Source organism: Nannospalax galili, unplaced genomic scaffold (assembly GCF_000622305.1).
Source record: "Nannospalax galili isolate Female #2095 unplaced genomic scaffold, S.galili_v1.0 scaffold990, whole genome shotgun sequence".
In the NCBI taxonomy this organism is placed as follows: domain Eukaryota; kingdom Metazoa; phylum Chordata; class Mammalia; order Rodentia; family Spalacidae; genus Nannospalax; species Nannospalax galili.
Genome location: NW_008328087.1, coordinates 192,925 through 216,715, shown reverse-complemented (window position 1 = coordinate 216,715; position 23,791 = coordinate 192,925). Strand labels below are relative to the sequence as shown.

At 36.4% G+C, this 23,791-nt stretch overlaps 1 protein-coding gene across 3 annotated transcripts in view; it reads right to left on the bottom strand.

The window, feature by feature from the left end:
• The window catches only part of Shoc2 (SHOC2 leucine rich repeat scaffold protein), a 122,862-nt gene that overhangs the window by 98,122 nt on the left and 949 nt on the right, over positions 1-23,791 (bottom strand). The window lies entirely within an intron of this gene.

The following is a 23,791-nucleotide window of genomic DNA, read 5'->3' as shown; positions in this document are numbered from 1 at the left end:
AACAAAAATAAGTCAAAAAATAAAAGTTTAAAAAAATAATCTAGCCAGGCATGGTGGCACATGCCTTTAATCCCTACACTTGGGTGGCAGAGTCAGGCGGACTCTGCAGTTTTGAGGTCACCCTGGTCTACACAGCAAGTTCCAGGCTAGCTGGGGCTACAAGGAGACCCTGTCTCAAAAAGACAAAAAAAAGTAATCAATCTATACACTTTCTCTTGGCAAAAGAAATTATCATCATATTAATATGAACATAATACCAGGAAAAAAATTAAGGATTATCTAGTACAAATCTACCATCCTTCCAATCATCCACTCATTCATAAATGTCTACTATGCACCTATGAATCAAATACTATACCATATATGGAGCTTATAAAATTTTTGCTTTCAATGATTGTTAAGCAAGGAATCAGACAGGTTACAAAACGTTGAGAACAAAGGAACTGGAGGTAGGAAAAGTGTGATGATACTCAAAGTTGAATAGGGACTCACAAGTTCATACTGTAGGCACTGGCTTCTTGAGCATGAGAACATCATGAGAAAACTGTCCATCTCTGGAAACATAAGCAACCTTTCTATGACTGAAAGTCAGGCTCCACAATAAGATTGGAAATATAAGTAGTCAAATCTTGAAAAGCTCGTTATTCACGTTGAGTAATATATACTTTCTCTTGCGGGCAGCAAGATTTTCAAACTATAGTCTCTAATGATCTAGGAAGGTATTCTCTGGGAATGACATGAGTAAATACGAAGAACAAATACACTACTGAAGGCAAAAGGGAGTATAATCACAGGCATACTTTTAAAATACTCTTCAGGATGATTTTTTACAAATCAGATGTTCAGGAAAAAGGCAGCAAAATAGTAAAAGAGAAAAAATAATTTTAACAGTAAATTCCCAAATGGTCCATCAATGCCAATCAGTGATAAGCATTTGAGGATTTCAGGAATCCTCGCACTAATCCAAGAACGCTAACCAAATGAGTGCATGTAGCAAAAGATGACTGATCTCTATGTTCCAAGAGCTTTCCAGGTAATTGTAGTGCAGGGTCAAATTTGAAAACCACTTCAACAGTCCATTACAAACATAATAAGGGTACAATCCAATTACTTTCAACTGGAATATGTAGAAATTTCCTAAGTTCATTTTCGGTCCTACCAATGTTCAGGAAAATGCTATTCAAATTTAATGGACAAGGTATGAAAACAAGAAAAACTATCTTTGCATGATACTTAACCTTCAAATGCCCACCAGGTACACAACTAGATTAAATACCTATTTATAAGAACATAATTCCATTTTACATATGAGCTTCAATTGTTATTTACACTTTTAAAGTAATGTCTACATTCTAGAAGGAAACTAACTTGATACTTTAAGGTTTACTCATTATCTGACAATGACTGATAGCCACATTAACCATGGAGTTTAAGTCACAAATAAAATACTTCTGTGTCAGTTTGTACTTATAGCTACTAATAATGTATACAGGAACATGTTTTGTTCATCATTATTTTTTAGTACTGTAGATGAGCATTTTCATATTAACATGAAAAATGTTTAACAAATGCATCATTTTTCTGTAATTGTCACTGTGCTTAAACATTTACCTGATGACATACAAAATCAATTTCTTATATTTTTATTATCAACTAATTGGGATAATACATTGACTTTTTTAATCATGTAGGTTACATTACAAAATATTGGTTACATAAATGTAATATTAGGTCTAATGTACTTGAGAATCACTGGTTTAAGCTGAAAATAAAAAAAAAGATAACAGAAGATTAATACCTAGAAACATTTCAGAAACAAAAATCAAGGCAGGAATGAAGAGATATAGAAGAGCAGAGGACAGAGCTGTGCCTGAGCTGCTCACTTAAATGATAAGGTAGACAGGACACAGAATTAGGGAAGATGGAAAGGAATAACAGTTTGAATAGGCATATACTGAGGCTCCTGTAGAGTTTATACAATATTAGATTTAGAATTAAAAGGGCCTGGCGTGGTAGTACGCGCCTTTAATTCTAGCACTCCTCCTCTAGCTGTCAACAGATCACTTTGCTTTGGTTCTGCCAGACAAGTATGATTCTATGTGTAATAGGAGATTAACAGTCCCTCAACTTCTTTCTGTTTCTCTTATCCTCAAACAAATTTGCCTGTCTGTGTCTAGTCTACTTTTCTACTTGAAAAAAAAAAAAAAGATTCTTTTTCTCTAAGGCTAAAGTTTCTGCTAGTACTTGAAGACCCTTTTCACTACTTCTAAGATTTAAGTAGCTGAACTGACTGCTTCTTTTGAAAACATTTTAAAAATTATTTTGTGGGTACATAAGGGAAACTGATGTGCCACGATGCCTATGTGGTGGTCAAAAGACACTCTGTGGAGTTAATTCCCTTCTTCTACCTTTACCTGAGTTCTAGGGATAGCACTCAGGTTGTCAGGCTAGCATGGCAGGTGCCTTTACCCACTGAGTCATCTTGGGCTGAGTCACAGCCCCCTGTTGCTTCTTTGATAGTATTTTACCTGGTTCATGTGTATCACTATTTCTTTATGAGCCCTTCTTCATCTATCCTGAAATATTTATCTTCTCCACTGTGCTAGTATCTTTATTCATACTCTATGGACATTCTATTAATTTATTCTTTGACAGATTCATACATGTATGTAATATATTGTGGTCACACTTCTCCCTCTCCCACCACCAATTTCTTTCTTCCCAACAAGTCCTTACTCCACTCATATCTTTTTGTTTTGTTTTTTGTTTTTACTTTGTTACCCAGTGGACTTACGGCTACTTGTATAGGCATGAGTGTGGCACTATGCACTGGAGCATGAATAATTCCCCAGTGGCTATGCCACTGAAGGCAATGACTTCCTCTTCCCAATGAGCCCCTCCCCCATCTATGACAGAATGTTTACTAGCTCAGTCTTGTGCAGACCCTACCCAGGCAGTCATAGCTGCTTGTGAGTTCATGAGTGGCCATGTCTTGCCTGTAAGACAGCACTTCATGGCTCGCCTCCCCATCATTGACTTATACATTCTTTCCACTTCTCTTCCATGATGTTCCCTATGCCTGGGAGAGGGAAATATGAGTGTCTAGTTTAAGGCTGAACACTCAACAGTCACTTTTTCTCAGTACTTTGACCAGCCGTGTCTTTGCATTGACTGTGGTTGGTTGCTACAGAGAGACATTTATTTGACAAGGCTGAGGGCAGCACTAGCTCGAGGTCCATGCTCCCTCTATGGACATTTTTTATCTTAAACTGTTTCTGTTGATAACAAAGCCATAGTCTCATTTCTAGTTCAGGCTGGCCTTGAACTTGGAGAGCTCCGCCTGCCTCTGCCTCCAGAGTGCTAGGATTAAAGGCACGTACTACCACGCCAGGCCTTCTTTATTCTAAATCTAATATTGTTTATAAACTCTACAGGAGTCTCAGTATATATAAGCCTATTCAAACTGTTACTCCTTTCCATCTTCCCTAATTTGAATATCTATTCTGTGTCCTGTCCACCTTAAAGAGACATTAAAAAGGAACAGATGAAGACATGAACCAAAAACAAAATTACAGAGTCTGAGAAATTCAGAAGTCAGTTTGTAGGAACACTGACCTCTAAAACTACAAATTGTTTTCCCAGCAGTATTTGGTAATCTAACTCTTATTCCTAAATTAGTATCAAATTCAGAGAATTCAGAGGGAATGGAAGGAAAATAAAGAGTCACACAGTTAGGCTAGTGAGGAGAAAAAAAGTGAAATGACACCCACAAAAGAGAATCAAGAAATTAGAACAGTGAGTGGATATTGGGCATGTGTTTTACTAAGAATCTGATGTTCTTTCTGAAGGAAGAGAATTCATATTTATCCACAATCATACATATAACATCAACACAGGTCAGTTTAAAATTTTTAAATCATGACAAATCACTACATAACAGAACACCTAAAGTAAAAAGAAGAAAAAATAATCACAGTGACAATCAAATGTTAACAAGGATATGGAGAAACCATGTATCTCATACACTGTTGGTGTAAAGGCAAAGCAATGAGTAGTCACTCTAGAAAATAGCAGTTACTGCATGACAAACCACATTTACCATATAACTTGGTGATTAAAGTTCTTGGCATTTATTCTCAGGGTGCTGACACAAAAAATCCTGTCCACTGCTATCAATAGTATTTTTAATTATGATGACAAATACTGGAGACAACCCAAATGTCCTTCACTGGGTGCTTAAACAAAGTGATATATCTACCCAAAGGAACACTACAAAGCAATAAAAAGGAACAAACTAGCAATATACATAACAATCTGGATCTCATGGGCACCATGCTTACTGAAAAAGTCAATCTCAAAGGGTGGCATACTTTATGTCTTAGTTTGTTTCTTCATTGCTGGGACAAAACACTCTGACCAATACCAACTTGGGGAGGAAAGGGTTTATTCAGCTTACAATTCCCAGGTCGCAGTTCATCAGGGAGCCCAAGGAACTCAGGGCAGGAACCTGGAAGCAGGAGCTGGAGCACAGGCCATGGAGGAATGCTGCTTACTGGCTTGCTTCCCTGGCCCCTGCTCAGCCTGCTTTCTTATGCTACACAGACCCACCTGCCCAGAGGTGGCACCACCCACAGTGGGCTGGGCCCTCCCACATCACTCATCAAGAAGATGCCCCTCAGACATGGCCACAGGCCAGTCCTATGGAGGCAATTCCCCAATTGAGGCTCCCTCAACCCAGGTATGTCAAGTTGACACTAAAGCTATCCAGCACACTTTATAATTCCATTTATAGAACATTCCTAAAATGACGAAACTGTAGAAATGAGGAACAAAGCAGTGGTTCTCAGGGGACCACAAATATAAGGGAGAAAGAACTGGTTTCTAAGATAACACCGGTATGCTTGACTGTGATGGTTAAATGAATCTGTATATGAGATACAAATACAAATAACTATACACACACACAAACATCCACACACACAATGAATATATTAAAGAAAATATGCTTTATAATCTAGTTAACAGCATTTTATCAATGTCAATTTCAGGGTTGACACTGACATTGTACTGTATAATTATGTAAGATTCCAACACCGTGAGAAGCTGGGTAAAATGTTCTTTTATGAAATTTTCTATGAGTCATTATTTCTAAATAAAAAGTTCACTGATAGTCTTACATACATTGCACTGAACTTCAAGAAATTATGTCATTTTGATGTAGTATCAGAGAACATCTTCAATTGCCTGAAAAGACCAATAAAATATTCCTACCCTTTCCAATTATAAATCTGGGGGAGAGGAGTTGGATACTGGCCTAATCACAAATGGGCAATGGTAATCAGTTATACTCATATAATGGCCTTCTGTAAGAATCCCTAAACTAGGGGCTGGAGAGATGGGTCAGCAGTTAAGAGCACTGACTGCTCTTGCAGAGGACCCAGGTTCGATTCCCAGCACCCACATGGCGGCTACAAACTGTCCTTAACTCCAGTTCCAGGGGAAGCCAAAGCCCTCTTCTGATTTCCACGACATTGACTGCATGACATGGGTGCACTCACATACATGCAGGCAATACACTCATACACATAAAATAAAAACAATACTAAAAAAAAAATCCCTAAACCACAGAGTTTATAGACGTTCTTGTTTGGTAAATACACTAAGATGCTAAAAAAGGTGGTACACTGAAAAAGAGCATAAAATATTCTTATCTTTTTTCTCACATTACCTAGTATATCTCTTCCATTTGCCTCTTTTTGAGCTGCATTCTTTATAATTCCAGTAATCAAAAGTAAACTGCCTTTCTGAGTCCTATGAACCCTTCCAGCAACTCACTTACCTAAAGATGGAGTTTACAACCCGTTGGCCAGGAGTCTGGGTATCCCAGATTGGTATCTGAAGAAAGGGCAGTCTTTTGCCCTAAGCCCTTTAATGTGTGATCTAACACTAACCCCAGGCACTGTCAAAACTGAATTGTAGGATGGCCATTTGAGTGTCCAGAAAATAAAATGAGGGAAAATCCTACCATAACTGTCAGATTGTAGTGGATTAAAAACACTTCATATACACACATCTAAAGTTTATAAATGCCAGGCGTGGTGGCGTATGCCTTTAATCCCAGCATTCATTCAGGAGGCAGAGACAGAGGCAGAACATGTGGATCTGTGAGATCCAGGCCAGTGTGGTCTACATGGTGAGGTTCAGGACTGCTGAGGTTACAAGGAAGAGGCTTAGTATGCGTGTATGTATATGCATGTATGTACAAAAACACCAACAAAAATAAATTACATACATACATACATATATAAACACACACACACATACATACATACTAAGCAGACGTTTCAGAGTACGACAGATTTTCTTCACATTTCTGTCTTTTGAATTTTGTACCATAACCATGTATCGACTAGACAGAAACTACTGAACTACCTTTAGAACCTTAAAGAATCTGAGAGCTACACAGAGTGTAGCTAAATTTACCAAAATGTGTCCTTTGTTCTGACTACCATGCAGAAAGTACATTCTGCACTTCAAAGTTTAAATAAATACCAAACTCTCAGACATAAATATATTTCCCCAAGCTGTAAAAGTTCAGGTATTTAATGTGTCGCTGCATTAAAGTACAAAAGGAACTTATCATGGAAGACAACACTACAAAGACATATGTAAAGGAGTGTGCACTGCAATGTGCATAAAAATAGCAAAACATTAAAAATAACCAAGACTAAAGTGTAGTACCATGCACTGAAACATTATAAACATTAGGGAATATGTAATATAAATGCATAGTACATTAGAATTTCTGCATACAAATTATAAATTTTGCATTCTTTCCAAAAGATATACTTTAACCCCTTCTTGTGGACTATAAGTTATGATATGGTTATATCAGAATCTATTCCTGCATCAACACACATTTAGGTTGTTTCTGCTTTTTCTATCTGCTTTTTAAATTTATATTAAAAAGTATTTTTGACAGAGCAAGTAATGCTCTCACTGGCCATAACCTTCATTCAACTAGTATTTCTACAAGGCAGACTACTGAAAGATGAACTGCTAAAGTAAAAACCAATATGCATTTTTTATTTTTATAGGTGTTCCTAATCATCTCTTTCCAAAGATCCTCCATTGGTTCACAGTCCTAACATTTCAAATTAATTATCTTTTTTATTTTCACTAACTTGATATATAAAATGTTATTTTAATCTCTGACTCAACCATGTCATTCCCACATTTCCCTCTACTATGCTCACTCAATTATGTCAGCACTGAAGTTTAGGGCTCCATTTCTTTCTCTTTTATTAAGATTTACTTTTAATGTTTAAAATGTTTTATTGATGTGTAAATGTGTGTGTCTTTGAGAGTCTATACTATGACTATGAGGGTGCCTGCAGAGGCCAAAAGAGAGCATCAGATCCCCTGGAACTAGACAGGGAGTTGTGAGTCACATGACTCGGGTGCTGGGGGACCAAGCCCAGGTAGTCTGGAAGAGCAAACCCCTTTCTATTTGGTTTTATGTTTATTAGGATTCTTTGTATGAAAGATATTAACACTTTGTCATGTTTGTTGTAATCCTTTCTTCTCGGTTGGAATTTTTCTTTTATCTTAATCACTCACAAATATATATGAAATTTTAGAAGTCTAGGAACATATCCACCAAATGTTATCCTCCAATTATGGGTTTTTACTTACATCTTTATGTAAATATTGTTACATATATTACAATGACCAATCACTCCTTTTACAATTTTTAAACAAGAAAAATGCAATACTAACTGGTTATGTTGACTTTTAAATTGACAAAGAAGAAAAAGCCAACTGAAACTTAGGAAGAAAGTCTGAACACATAATATAAGCGGTTAATATAATAAAGCCTGAAGGGCCCATAAAGAACTTCATTTATATGGTACTTCAAGTCAGGGTTACAATATATACTGTTTTTAAGTGGTATTCAAAAGCACCGAAATGATCTAATTCACTCTGACATTGACAAACATGTTTTTGGAAATGAGAAGTTCAGAAATTCCCCTAATTACAAATATTCAATTTTTAATTAACAGATATTCTTATTCAGTCAGCATTTATTACATTATTACATTATTCTATACATATTCATGCATAAGGTACCTTGTGTAATGTACACACAGTCCTTGCCATATATATATATATATGTATATGTATATGTATATGTATATGTATATGTATATATATCAGCCCCTGCAGTGTTAGGCTAACAGACAAGCAGCTTAGAGACAAGTAGGCAAAGCAAGAGAACAGTGTGTTGGTTGAAGCGCTATGAGAAGACAACTAAGTCATGGAAGAGGGAATCAGGAAAGACTTCTTAAAAGAGAGAACATCTAAGCAGAAACAAACCATAAAAGGCAGAAGCAGCCAGGAATCTTGAAACCATGCTGATTTCTTTTCTCTCAAATCTCACACCCCAACAATTACCAAATCCTATTAATTCTTCTATTAAAATTGTCTCCTAACTCTATCAACCTCTTTCCATTGCCAATGCACTAACCACTACAGGGTACACCAAATACTCTGATCCCACAACATCTATACCCCATCCTGTTCCTACTCACAAGGTATAGGCAATTCTCTCGTGTAATAGCTTTCTAACCTGCTTCACCATATCCATTCCCAGTTTGTTCTTAATATAATCACTTTCTAAATTGTTGAGTGATCTTTCAAATGCTCAGATGTAACAGATTATTGTCCAAACTAAAATACTTAGCTGTAACCCTCAGAATAAAACCTAAAATTTTTAATAGTTTCCAATCCTTTTAAGATCTGCCCTTGCTTACTATGTGCTACAACCCTATTATTTTCCACTTTGCACTCTGGTCACATGAAACTTCTTTCATATTCCACAGTGGGCCTACCATTTCTTGTAACTAGCACTTTGCAGCACAAATAGTTCTTCTGCCAGAAACACGGATTTATAATTCTTTACTCAGCAAACTCCCACTTATTCCTAATTACTGAAAAGTCTTTCTACATACCCTCTCTTTTGTGCTCGCACTTGAAACCTCCCCCCATCAGAACACTTAGCACCCTGTACTATACTTGTCAGGTTAGATAACGCTCTCATTTAAAGGTATTGAGAAAACAGAGGCCAGCTCCTCTTTTTGCAGTTGTATTCTAGTAGTTAGAAGAGTATTTAGAGCAGTTACATTTATTCGAAGGATACTAAGTACTCAACTTGGGGTTGTTTGTCTGTCTGGTTTTGGTTTTTTAGGGCAGGGTTTTTACATCCAGGCTATGTAACCCCAGCAGATTTCAAACTCATGATCCTGCTATCTAGCCCCTGGAGTGTTAGGCTAACAGACCAGCAGCACAGGAGTGCATCACTATATCTGGGTTTACTAAATTTTACTTATCATGTTGGATAGCTCACTTCTTACATAAGGAACCAATTTTTCTTCAAATTGCTCCATAACACATTATAATTTATATAGCATAGAATAAATAAGCATAAATCAATAAACATTTGAATGTAGCTGAATAAACAAAATCAAAGTCTTATTTCACATACAGTGTTTCCCTATATTCTAGTTTTTAAAAAAATCAACTTTTTCACGCAGATTTGATATAAACACATTTAAAAAGGTAAGATTTCAGTTGTATTTTGTTGCTTATAAAGGTTTGAGAGGTTCTTTATTCTTTTAAAGCTATTTTTCAAGTTTAAGAGGTTTTTTTTAAAAAAAGAAATCTTCTAAAACAAAAGGTCAAAAAAGTGGTTCAAAGAAGAAAACACCCAATAAAATTAATTTGCTTAAATGAACACTGTTTACAGAGAAATGCATCCTTACACACCTAAGTGAATCTGAGATAGGGTTAGTTTTCATAGAAGTTTAAAGGAATTCCTATGCATGGAAGTTTTCTCTGTGTCCATATTAACTAGAACTACGTCGAGTCCACATACACAGCACCTTCAAGTTCACTTTTCCTGGACTCCTTGATAAGGAAGATGAAATATTAATAGTTTGGCAGGCATAGAGATAGGATTGATTTATTTCATACTGTAACAATAGTTTTTCAGAAAATCTGCACTACTTTATACATAATTTAGATTCTAGGAAAGCTGAAATCCTAGGAGAGCTGAAAATTCCTGTTTACTCAACTTATAGCATAAACCATAAATTGGATTATAGTCTCTTGTATAACATTAATACACCATGTTTATATTGTAAAATTCCTGGGCTGGAGAGATGGCTCAGTGGTTAAGAACACTGGTTGTTCTTGCAGAAGACCCGGGTTCGAAACCCAGCACCCACATGGCAGCTAACAACTGTCCATAACTCCAGCTCCAGGGGATCCGACAGCCTCTTCTGTCCTCCGCAGGCACTGAACAACATGGGTGTACTTACTGACATGCAGGCAATACACATGTACACATAAAATAAAAATAGAATATTTATTTTTTACATTCCCAAGCAAATCTCAGCATCAAATATCTTATCTGAAAAGTTTTTATACCACAGGAACTCTACCAAAAAGATTTACATATGAATAGTACTTAAACTATCTTTCTTGTTGAGAACCTCCACACAGGTCATATATAAACTAAGTATTCCCATAATTCCCCATGAAAACTAGCAAAGTTTAAAATATTGGTTATTATAATGGGGCTAGAGACAGCTCAGCAATTAAGAGCACTGACAGCTCTTGCAGAGGACTCAAGTTTGATTCCTAGAGCCCAAGTTCCAGGATCAACACCTTCTTCTGGCCTCCATGGACACTGCACGACATGGATATACTTACATGCAGGCAATACACTCATACACATAAAATAAAAATAATAAATTTTTTTAAATGTTGAGTCATTGTTGGTGCTCATAATATGCCACTCTAACATGATATTTTTGGAGACCAATGTGTGCCACCTTAAGACAAACTTCCTTTGGAGAATTTTCAGCTCATTATTCTGAGCACTAACAAGCTATCCTCTTGTTATCAGTATCAGGAAGAGAGATGCTGCTTTTTGCAATACTGGGGATTGAACCCATGGTCTTGTAAATACCAAGCAAGCTTTCTCCCACTGAGCTACAAAAGCCCAAGCCCTTTCTGATATCTAATAAAACTATTATCTGACTTTATTTTCACAGCAAGACAAGTCTTTACTGCCATACAATCCGTCCACTCATCTACCCATAACATAAATCCCTACCACCCCCAAAGTCCCAAACTCCTAATCCTTTCTGTAGTTCAAGATGATCTTCAATCATCTGCTCCTCCTTTGAATCTCACACTTAGTAAGATTCCTGTTTAAATGTGTAACTAAGTTTGGCTTTTCTCCTGTTACTCTATGTCAATTTAATTTGTTAGACCAGCCAAAGAACCCAGAAGAGTAAAGGGAAGCCAGTTACCTAATAAGTGTAAAGCAAGAAAAATAAAATGTGATTGCTATTTTATTACCTATTTTAAGATCACTACAATATCCAAGAGTAAATGTAAGTAAAAAACCATTTTCAGCATTTTAAGCTATTTATATTTAATGTTTCACTTTTATATGTAAAACCCACAGTACTTTACTTTGTCAATCTGATTATAGAAATCCTTTTTATTACTCTATAAACTCAGAAAAATTAAAGTACTATAAACAGCAACATGAGAGTTTACGGTCTTCTAAGTAGGTACATTATTAGTAATTTGCCATGATTATAAAGTAAATGGCCTTTCCAGCATTTATGTAATCCTTTTTTTTTCTTTTTTTTTTTTTTTTTGAGACAGGGTCTCCTTGTAGTCCCAGATGTCTTGGAACTCACTATGTAGACCAGGCTGGCCTCCAACTCACAAAGATCCACCTGCCTCTGTCTCCCAAGTGCTGGCATCAAAGGCATATGTCACCACACCAAGCCTATGTAATCCATTTTTGAGACTTTAGAGGAAGTGCTATATGTTCAATTTTATGTTCTAATTTTATCTGCCTACTATCCTAACAGTTTGGATTTATTACAACTTATATAATGTATTTGGGGCTTGACAGTATCTCACATGTGTTTATTTTCAAGCATTGCAAAGCAAAATGTCCATACACAATCATAAGAAACATCAAGTTTCAGAAAGCTGGGCATGGTGGCGCACGCCTTTAATCCCAGCACTTGGGAGGCAGAGGCAGGCAAATCTCTGAGAGTTCAAGGCCAGCCTCATCTACATAGTGAGTTCTAGGACAGCTGGGGCTACAGGGAGACCCTGTCTCAAAAAGACCAAATAAATTTTTAAAAAAGGAATTTCTTTTTTTAAAAAGTGGTTAGGAGTACTGGTTGCTCTTGCAGAGGACTCAGGCTAGCTAACAACAGTCTGTAACTCCAGTTCCAGGGAATCCAATGCCCTCTTCTGATCTCTGTGGGCACTGCACAACACGGGTGTACTTACATATGGAGGATAAATGCTCCTAATACATAAAATAAAAATAAATAAATCAAAAACAATTAAAAGTAAAATAGCCAGGCATGGTGGTGCATGCCTTTAATCTCAGCACTCAGGAGGCAGAACCAAGAGGATCTCTGTGTTCAAGGCCAGCCTGGTCTACATAGTGAGTTCCAGGACAGCTGGGGCTACAGAGAGACCCTGTCTCAAAAAGACCAAAAAATAAAATAAAATAATAAAAGGGAAATTCTCCTATCAGAAGATACTCAAAATATTGAAAGGCAGCAGCATTTTACTATTCTTATAATTTAACACATTAAACAAAACCACACAGTGCCCAATTGGTATATGCCACTTTCTAAATAAGCTCACTGCTGCAGCTTATGTTGTAATCACTGTGACGATATTTAGTGATGAGGCCTTTGGGAAGTACAAAATTTCAACGAGAACACAGGGTCAGGGGTCTTCATGAGGGGATTAAGTGCTCTTATAAATAACAGATCAAAGATCTTACTCCTTCAAGTAAAGATACAGGAAGGATGAGGGAAGATAACATCTGCAAGAGACCTTACCAAGAAGAAAACTGCATGCTGCCTTTATTAGAATTTCATCAATAAAACTCTGAAAAGTATACTTTTTATTAAGTCACAGACTGTATTTTTTTAAAGCAGACTAATCAGACTAACAGATTACAGAAGCTTAGCTATAAAAAAATTCTTACACAATAAATATACAAATCATTCAGTAGTTCATAGGCAAGTGATATATTATTTAAGTCATACTAGAAAAAAGTCATTTAACAATAGAGATTTTAAGCTACTCTTGGAAGCAAATCAAGTATTACCAATTTACATAATTATAAGAACTGGATATAGTCATGCTCAGGAATAAACTTTGCTAATTAACGATTTTTAAAATGTTTATCACATGAATCTAATATTTATTGACATCAATTTTCAAAGAATTTGAATGTAATAAAATATAGTAAAACTCAATTATACTAAACTTAATTTTCATTTTAACAAAATTATTCAAGATCCTGCTAAAACTATTATATCAATTAGCAAAACATTCTCTCTAAATAATAAAGTATATCCATATAATGTCAACTTAACTGAGCTCCATTTGAGAAAAGATCAGATAAAGTTTTTATAGTATTTTGCAGATTAATTAGTCATACAGTAAAGCATTATTCACTAAGATAACTCTACAAGAGTTTTAAACCTGACTTTTAAAGTAAATTTATTCTCTCTTTAAAAAAAAAAATTACGGGGCTGGAGAGATGGCTCAGCAGTTAAGAGCACTGACTGCTCTTGCAGAGGACCCGGGTGCCATTCCCAGCACCCACTTGGCAGCTACGAACTGTCCTTAACTCTAGTTCTAAGGGAATCCGAAGCCTTCTTCTGACCTCCATGGCACTACACAACATGGGTGCACTCACATAAATAAAATATTTTTTTTAATTATTAAAAAAAAAAACCTTTAAACTGAAACATTTTATACTATTATCTATTTCTGTGTAATAAAGGCTCAATTTGGTCCCTTTTTAAATTAACAAAAGTTGGTAAAAGTATTTTTATCAAATCCATTTACAACCATACTTTCCTTTAAAAACAAAAGTTAACTAGTAGATTTAATTTTTAATAGCTTCTAACCAATTCCAGTTTTCACAAGCTAACAATGCCACAATGTTTAGGTTATACAACACTGTGGGGATGTTCAAAGAAAAAAATATCTTTAGGCTGGGATGATTCAGTAGGTAAAGTGGTTGCTCTGCAAGCACAGGATCTGAGTTCATATCTGAGCACACACATTAAAAGACAGCATGATGGTTTGTGTCTGTTATCCTAGCAGTGGGGAGGCAGAAACAGGCTCCTTGCTGTATAGCTAGACAGTCTAGCTGAAGAGGTGAGCTCCAGGTTCAGTGACAGACCCTATCTCAAAAAAAAGAGAATGGGTATGCACACATGTGGAAACTCACATACACCACATACAAAAAATATTTTTTAAATTAATATAAAATAAAAGGGAACTGGAGAGTTCAGCAGTTAAGAGCACTGACTGTTCTTGCAGAGGACCCAGGTCCAGTTTCCAGCACCCATAAGGCACTAACAATCATCCCTAACTCCAGTTCCAGGAGATCCAATGCCCTCTCCTGGCCTCTGCAGGCATTACACACATATGATGCACCTACATAAATGCAAGCAAAACACTCAGTAAACATCAAATAAAAATTTTGTAAAGATAAAATGAAAACATTTTCACTGAACCTGTTAGATGCTGTACATAAACAATGTGGAAATATTTGTGTTGTAGTTACAAAACTTATCTTAGTTTCTAAAAAAAAAAAAAAGGAGGAATGAAAGAAAAATTCGTTATTTTGGTTTTTTGGCTTTTTTTTTTTTTGAGACAGGGCCTCATGTAGCCCAAGCTGGCCTTGAACTCACAATGAAGCCAAGGATGACACTGAACTTCCAAATTTCCTACCTTCACCTTCCAAGTGCTAGAATTACAGGCATACACTACCACATCTGGCTTAGTAAATTTTCTTAAAGTTGTGTTTTTAAAAACAACTGACCCTATTTTTTTTAAGAGATTTTTCTCAAACTCCAAAATAATTCTTGGTTTTCATGCCTAAAACATCAACCTAAAACATATGCCATCCAATTTATGGCAACTTTCACTGATCATCATATCTGATATTTAGGTCCTGGATGCTCAAAGCAAAACAAAAGACATATTCTTTGGACTCTGATACACTTTGTTCTTGACCCATGTCCTGTAAGTACAAATTTTTTAATGCTGCAGCACTACAGTTGCTTGGTGGGTGTCCTGAAACAAGGCCATGTTTCTACTATTAAGAATTTCAAATGACCCATTACAAAACACATAAATAAACATCTTCAAGATTAAATCATAAAATTTACTATTTTAAGCTACCTAGTATATAAGCATTTCATTTGTATGAATTCAGGACTATGTTAACACATGGAGATAAACCAATATTTGTTTTAACAGAAGAGCCATTCGTCTCCCTATCCTTATATAGTCACAGAATTGAAGAGATCTTCAATATATAAATGCAAATATTTGAACTAGAACTAAAGCCTTTGAGTGAAATGTTCAATTTCTCTATCTCAGATATATACAAACCAAAGCTTTAGAATTAAATACACTCTCCTTTAGGTCATCCACAGAATTCTGGTAAACAGGTAATTTAACCTCAAACCTAAATTTCCCAATCCAGGTGACTGAGAGATGCCAAGAGAAATAAAGGTTACTGTCTGTAATACCATAAAAGTTCAACACTTTTGCCATTCTGTCATATCATTTTAACAGGTTACATTTTTCATTTAAACATTGATGGAGAAAAACAGGTTACAAAATTTTACATATTACATAGCTAACTAAACAAAGAAATATGGTGAAGTATAAAAACCTACCTTTGGAAACTTAAGGTAGCAATATTTTACTATACTAGTCCAGTACTTTAGGTAATTAGTTATTTCAATTTGCTTTGTCCACTAAATACTGGCTGGTACCTATTCTGTTTCACTTCATTAAGCAAATCTTTCCAATAACAAATGCTTAACACACTAAAGGATTTAAAACATCATTTAGGATGAAGTCTTTCTGAAATACAAATCATTTTGTAATCTTTAACAAAATACACCGATCAACTTCTTTATAGTACTAGATCATCTCTATGCTATTCTAATTACAAAACAAATGGCATCTTGAAAAATTCTACCTGCTTATAAATTAAGCTGCTATAAGTTATCTTTTTAAAAACATTCTGCAATTACTTTGTTTGTGGCACAGTCTCTCTAGAACAGGCTAGCCTGAAGCTCAGAACAGTCTGCCTCACTTTCTCAACTGCTGGAATTACAAATGGAGTCACCACATCCAGCTTTCAATGGCTTTTCAAGTATTTTTCTCTCTCTTCTTATTTTCAACTAAACAAGTAATTCCAGTCCTTTTAACATTTGGTTGCCAATTTTCAAAAAATATATATTATATGAGAATTAAAATGGCCTGAATTAAGGTCTCAGGAGTTCTAAGACTAGGAAATGAAATGCGTATGAGAGAAGGATAATGTGGTAATATTTTCTTTGTCCATTTTAATGGCCTGTTCAGTTTGTCTGGGGCTATACATTTATTAACTTAAAACTAATCTTCTACTAGGAACTTAAAGTCTACACATTGCATTAACATATTGAATAAACAGTAAAGACAAATACAAGAATGCTTAACACAAAGCTTACATTTTATCAAAAACATTAAGCAAATCACTATAAAACTGATGCTATAAAAGAGAAAATACAGGCTGGAGAGATGGCTCAGCAGTTAAGAGCATTGGCTGCGCTTGCAGAGGGCCCAGGTTTGAGTCCCAAGACCCACCTAGAAGCTAACAACCATTCATATCTCTGATTCCAGGGGATCCGACACCTTTTTCTGAACCCCGCACTGACACAGGTGCAGTTACACTCATACACACAAAAATTTTAAAAATAAAATATTTTTTAATTAAAAAATAAAAGGGAAAGTACAGGTGCTATAGCACCTTAAACAGGATACTCTAACTAGGAGTCAAAGGTCTTCCAAAGAATGTGCTACAGAACTGAGGCCTGCTGTTTAGCCAGGAAAAAGAACATGGAATAGTACCAAAGCAAAAACATCTGAAAGTCTTAGTTCCCAGTTCCCTAAACAATGAGATAAAACGAGGTGCCAATGTTTTAAGGTAATTGCTGAAATGTGAAAATCAAAAAAAGAACTATCCCAAATTTCTGTAAGTTTTACTATACCCTTGACTATTAAATACTACATGAAAAATGAATTGCTCTATGTGGTAGCACAGCCCTAAAATCCCAGCACTAATTAGAAAAATACATGGTAGATTTCGAGGGCAATCTATTATTACCTAGGATGATCCTATCTCAAGGGGAAAAAAAAAAAAAAAATCACTCAGTCCTCAGGTTCATACAGTAAGACATATAAAGCTTTTGACCAGAACATAATTGTTGACCACACAGTCTCAGGACCTAAAGAATGAGCACTGTCTCAGCAGTAAATGAGATCTGTTTTCTGGACACAACAGGGCATTTACACATACTAATTCACACTGGTTGTGGCAACATACACAAGACCTGTGTAAGCTCAAACGAGACAAAAATCCTAGCATAAAAGCAAGAGGTGGGCCCAAAGTCTCACCACTAGCTAAGAGAGGGAGTCAATTCTCTTTAAGGATGTGACCCCTGGTAGGTCGACCAGGCACCAGTGGACAGCCCCACACCTAAGAGTATTTGGCAGTATAAACTGGACTAAATAGTTTTTTTGTTTTTTTTTTAAGTGCTTCATAGTGAATTCCAGGCCAGCTGGGACTATAGGAAGACCCTGTCTCAAAAGACCAAAAAAAAAAAAAAAAAGAGTGGACATGAGGACATGAAGTTGAATAGGTTGGAACTTAGGAGGATTTGGAGAGGAGAGGTGAATGTGATCAAAATACATTGTATGCAATTCTCAAAGAATAAAAATATTTTGAAAAAGAATGAGCACTGTCAACTAAGTATAAAAATAAGTTATTATACTTAGAAATCAAATGCTGTGTAATAAAAAGGATTCTTACTATGTTTCATAAGATATATAAATATGAATTTGAAATATATCAATACCCAATTTCTAAGGCTTGGAATTATCACAAATTAGGCTAACATGTCCTCTTCTCATTTAATTAATATAAATAAAAACTCACTTAGGTAAAAACTCTAAGTAATAATTTGAACAGTCCTTCAACATTACTATAGGTATACAGTTCAAGGCCCAAGTTCAATTAGATGCACAAGAAATAACCAGCAGAAATAAAAACTTTAATGAGAATCTACTGTAGGAATTAAAATACTATTAGTGCTGGCATACTGGCAAGAAGATGGCTCAGTGAGTTAAGGCAATTGCCACTGTGCCTGAAAACCATCCCTGGAACTCACATCTTCAAAGAAAATCAGCCCCACCCCAAGTTCTCTGACCTACGCACACATACACAAATACACACCCCAAATAAAAATTTTAAATTAAAGAAAAATATTATTGGAATACAAATAAGTTATGCCTCAAAACTTTCAAAATGGACTGTATGTCTAACCTTTGTTCATTCCCACTCTTCACCTACCAAGTGTTAGTACTCGTCTTATCCTCCAGCAAGCACTGCCAATTATACAAGCAATCTGAGTCTTAACTCATCCAAATTTGCCAATAGATACTACTGTTACAGCACTTGTCATAGCTGTGAGACAACAAACTTCTGGTTTCTCCAAGTCATTCATGCAACAAACCCAAAATGTAATAAAGCAGGAAATGTGATATTTACCCCTCACATCCTCAGCACCTATAATACATATGACATCAGTGAATGTGAAAACTTCAGCCAATAAGAAATATGTAACAGAATAAAAAAGTTAAAGGCTGCATAACTAAGAAAGGGCTGAAAACTGAAAATACACAACAACAAAAAAAAAAAAACCAGGAAAATCTGTATTTTAACTGATAAAATTAACTCTGAAGTGCTAGTCATTCTGTGTCAAAACAAGCCATTTACACATTACCTCCAGGGCATTTGAAAACTAAAAAGGACTGGGCATAGTGACAATTGCCTATATAATCCCAGCACTCAGGAGGCTGAAGCAGAAGGATTAGTTGCAGGTCAGTGTGGAGCTACAGAGTTTAAGGCCATCTTGTGAAGGGGAAATAAAGTCCCCCCTGCCCATCTCTGTCTCTGTCTCTGCCTCTGTCTCTGTCTCTGTGTGTGTGTGTGTGTGTGTGTGTGTAGGCCAGAGGTTAACATCAGGGGCCTTCCTCTTTCAATCTCCACCACACATTTTTCTGAGTCTGGGTCTCTCACAAAATCTGGAGTTCACCATTTCAACTACTGGGCCAGCCAGTAAGCCCCAAGGATTGGCCTGTTTCAGCCCCTAGTAGTGCTGGGGTTACACAGATGTGCTGCACTTTGCTTCAAAGTGGGTGTTGGGGATCCAAACCTACTGAGTCATCTCCCCAGCCCAAAATAAAAGATTTTCATAAGCTATAAACCTATGTGATTAAAAAGGCAGAATTTCTAGATAGTAACAGAAGGTAAAGAACAATGAACACTACAAGTCTTCACAGTGCTATAAAGACATTGAAAAAGTAAGTCATAAAAGTCTTTCGGGTTGGGGCTGGAGAGATGGCTCAGCAGTTAAGAACACTGGTTGTTCTTGCAGAAGACCCAGGTTTGAATCCCAGCACCCAAATGGCAGCTAACAACTGTCCATAACTCCAGTCCCAGGGGATCCGACAGCCTCTTCTGACCTCTGCAGGCATTGCATGACACGGGTGCACTTACCTACATGCAGGCAACACACGCATACACATAAAATAAAAATAAATAAAATTTAAAAAAAAAAGTCTTTCAGGTGTATTTCACTAGGGGCTCATTTTATCTTTTTTAAATCTTTTGGGAGCCAGGTGTGGTGGTGCACATCTTTAATGCCCGCACTCAGGAGGCAAAGGCAGACGGACGTCTTTGAGATCAAAGCCAGCCTGGTCTACATATCAGGTTCCAGGTTAGCTGGGGCTAGAGGGAGACCTTGTCTCAAAGGACCCCCCAAAAAAGGTCTCCTGTAATGGTTAGCTACAAGCAATGTCATTCTTCCCTATGAAAGAATCCCTTCCTTTTTCAGAAATACACTACTTCGTGCCATTAGCTCCAATCTTCAGAAGTTGGAATGAGATGTATATAGTGTGAAATCTAGTTTTCTTCCAATCTTTGATAATGAGAGCTGCACACTTACTAAAGATGCACATGTTACTAGCATCTCAAAGGCTTAAGGGCTCTTCACAATTATATTCTTTTTATGTGTTCAAACTTTGCTTTTTAGATGCTTTGCTAAAAAGTTGGGAACAAGAAAGAATAGTAAATAAAAACTTACTTTAAAATAATTAGCTGCCTATTTTAGAAAATAAGTCTTTTAGACTTAGAATGTTTTCCTTCAACTTGCACTCTTTAACAAGCACATTTCAGATACCCTAGAACATGCCAATGTCAAGCATGAAACTTCAAATTTTAAAAGTCAAGTTTGGATAGGTAGATAAGAAAATACAAACATTATATTAACAGAGAAAATGTTTCTAAAAAGATTTATAAGACACATCTTTGATGCACATGTATATGAAACAAAATTCAGAAAACTAAGCAGTTCCAATAGGATACAAGGATTAGCAGGTGGTAATGTTCATGCTTTGGTTTATTATCCTTAAATTATAAAGCATGTAATACAAAATACAATGAATGAAATGCAGTAAGTCTAACAATGAACAAAATTATTGACCAACCTAATACAGGATTCATTTCAAGGATCACATAAAAGTACTTAATGTATCATTATCCAAAAGTACTTAAAGTATCATTATCCAATTTATCTACAACAAAATATCCATTCTCTAATAGTCAAGAAGTGTCAAAATACTTATTTTTATATATTTCTTATAAGTTTCCTCTTTTAACTAATTTTTATAAACAAGTTCTAAAATCTTTCACCAAGTCCCAGTCACAAACCTCAGAACTTGGGGCTGGAGAGATGGTTCAGCAGTTAAGAGCACTGGCTGCTCTTGCAGAGGACCCAGGTTCTATTCCCAGCACCCATATGGCAGCTAACAATCATCTGTAACTCTAGTTCCAGGGGATCTGATGCCCTCTTCTGAGCTCCACAGGCACTGTACAACACAGGTGTATTTATACACATGCAGACAATACACTCATACACAAAAATGTTAAATATTAAATAAAAATTTTTAAAAACCTCAGAACTCACAGCAAGATCTGAATTAACTTATTTGTTTCATTTTTTTTTTCTGTTTGGATTTTGTCTTGTTATAAGCACAGATTTTATACCGTTTCATATATGAAAGACACATGAAAGACATAGCAAACTGAAATTTGAGGATATTCTTTCATTTAATCTTCACACTCCAGAAATGTGCATCTTTACATCTACACATACTATGGTCTTTTTTGTTTGCTTTTGTTTTGGCATAAAATGTCAAGAGTGTTTCTGTTTGAGTATCTTTTCACCAAATAAAGAAAAAAAAGTTCATGAAATTGTTTAAAGAACACAAGTCATTCAGAAACATCTTTAACATATAAGAAATATTGATAATCAGCACATTTGAAAAACAAATAGGAGGGCCAGGCATAGTGGTACCTGCCCTTAAATCCAGCATTCAAGAGAAACAGAGGCAGGCAGGCCTCTGTAGATAGAGTTCCAGGCCAGGTCAGTCAGAAGCAAGCCCTAGCCTCAAAAGAAAAAGGGCTAAAATTTAACTACTTGTAAACAGCGTCCCAATTTTACTCAAAATTAATATGGATAATCCAAAGCAAAAAACACTTATGTATATATAAATACATTTATAGCTCAGCCAACTATTCAGTAGCGATCTTTAGAACTTTTTCATAGAGAATCCCAGTTTATGTCTGGGAGAAGGAATGTCATTCTGTCCTGTCCCAAATCAGAGAAGAAACAACAATCTATTTAATTTTTATTTATATTTTCATTTATTTATAATCAAATCCAGGGCACTGTATATGCTACGCAAATGTTCTACCAATGAGCTACACCCTCAGTCCAACGTGATATTTTAGGTACAGAATTTCTGCAAAATAGTAATTTGGTGCTCCTATTTAAACATGAATATACTTCAAATTTGACTGGTTTACAGTTCACACGTTGATATATGCTCTTACTTGCTACAATTACCAATTAACAATTCTGTTCAACTTTCTGAAGATGATAGTTTAAAAAAATAATAATAAAATATTCAGGTTCAAGATTATTGATGTATCTCTTTACACCACCACTCTTCAATTCACATCAATTTCTAAATAAGAAGAGAAAATACAGTGAGATAACAAATGCCAATGGAAACAAATATAATTGTTTCTTCAAAAACTGAACCTTGGCAAAATACAGTACTGTTAGAGACAGGCCATGTCATAATGCCAAATTGCAATTTCAAAAATATCTGTTAGCTTTATGCTAATTTTTAATCCCTTTGAAATATGCAAACCTTAGACCAAAACTTTTATTTTTGCGATTTTTAAATGCATATTCAAAACTATAAATTCTAAAGTAAAAAGTTTATTTTATTCAGCCCAAACTCCATGTGGGGAGAATTGTTAGCTATTAAAATCTGTCTTTGTCACATGGAAAAATAAAAACATTTAATAAACTCAAATACATGTATAATTTAACTTGTAAACTCACTGAATGTTACAAATTGTAAGTAATAGTTAACTCTCTTCAAATACAAAGTAACAGTTATAAAGGCCATACCAAGGAGGGGTGACAGTGAAGATTAGTGCTACAAAAACTTAGGCCTTTAATATTAAAGCTATTTGTCAATATTGATTTAAATACAAAACACTTGATGGCACAAGCATATCCTAGAATTCTGAAAAACAGAAACAAAAGTTTTTTGATTTGGCAATCCTCCTGAATAGATGGCACACCTTCAGGATGTGCATCAAGAGGGTACAAGGTAACACGTGTAAGCTTAGAGACTTGATAGTCACCACGCTGGGGGCAAACTGACCTCATGGAACATTTGCAAGCTAATTTTTACTTCAGCATCCCTAGGGACTTCGAAAACATTTGGGGAGGTAGGTCACAAAGTGTTTCCTCTTTTATTCTCATCACCCCCAATAATGATACAACCCAACGGACCAAAAAAAAAAAAAAAAAAGGAAAATCAAATGCCAAGTGTAAGGGGTGACACTGTTAACACACCCCAAAAGCATCTTCCTTCCAATTCAATCCACCTGTTTGTAAACCTACTTCCAGTTAACGCAAACCCTCTGCTGAGGGGAGGAGGGGAGAGGGGAGAGAGGGAAGGGGGGAGAGAGAGAGGGACGGAGGTGGGGGGAAGGAAGGAGGGGGGCAAAAGAAAGAGAGAGAGAAGAGAGGCAAATTAAGGCTTTGGAGTCATTCTTCTACCTAGAATGGGGGAGGGGACGGTTCAAACAATGGATGCGGAGGGGCTGGGGAAAATCGCTTTGCCCTGCAGCCCCGGACGCCGCGGGCTGGGCGGGGACAGGGAGTTACACTACTTTTCCTCTGGCCCTGGGAGCTTCCACAGAGATTGCTATCGGGCGCGTGGAACGCGGCGGTCTCGGCGGCCACAACTCCTTCCAGCAACACACCCAAGCCGCTCCAGCACTCGGCCAATGCTCCAGGGAGGAGACCGCCTAGGGCGGAGGACTTCGGGCAGGAGGCGAGGAGACCCCACCCCGCAGCCCCGTAGCCGCGCCCGGCCGCCCGTGCACTCGAGCCCGGTGGCCCGCGCTGCAACTAGAAGAGCCGAGCGTACCCCGGGCGCCCGGGGC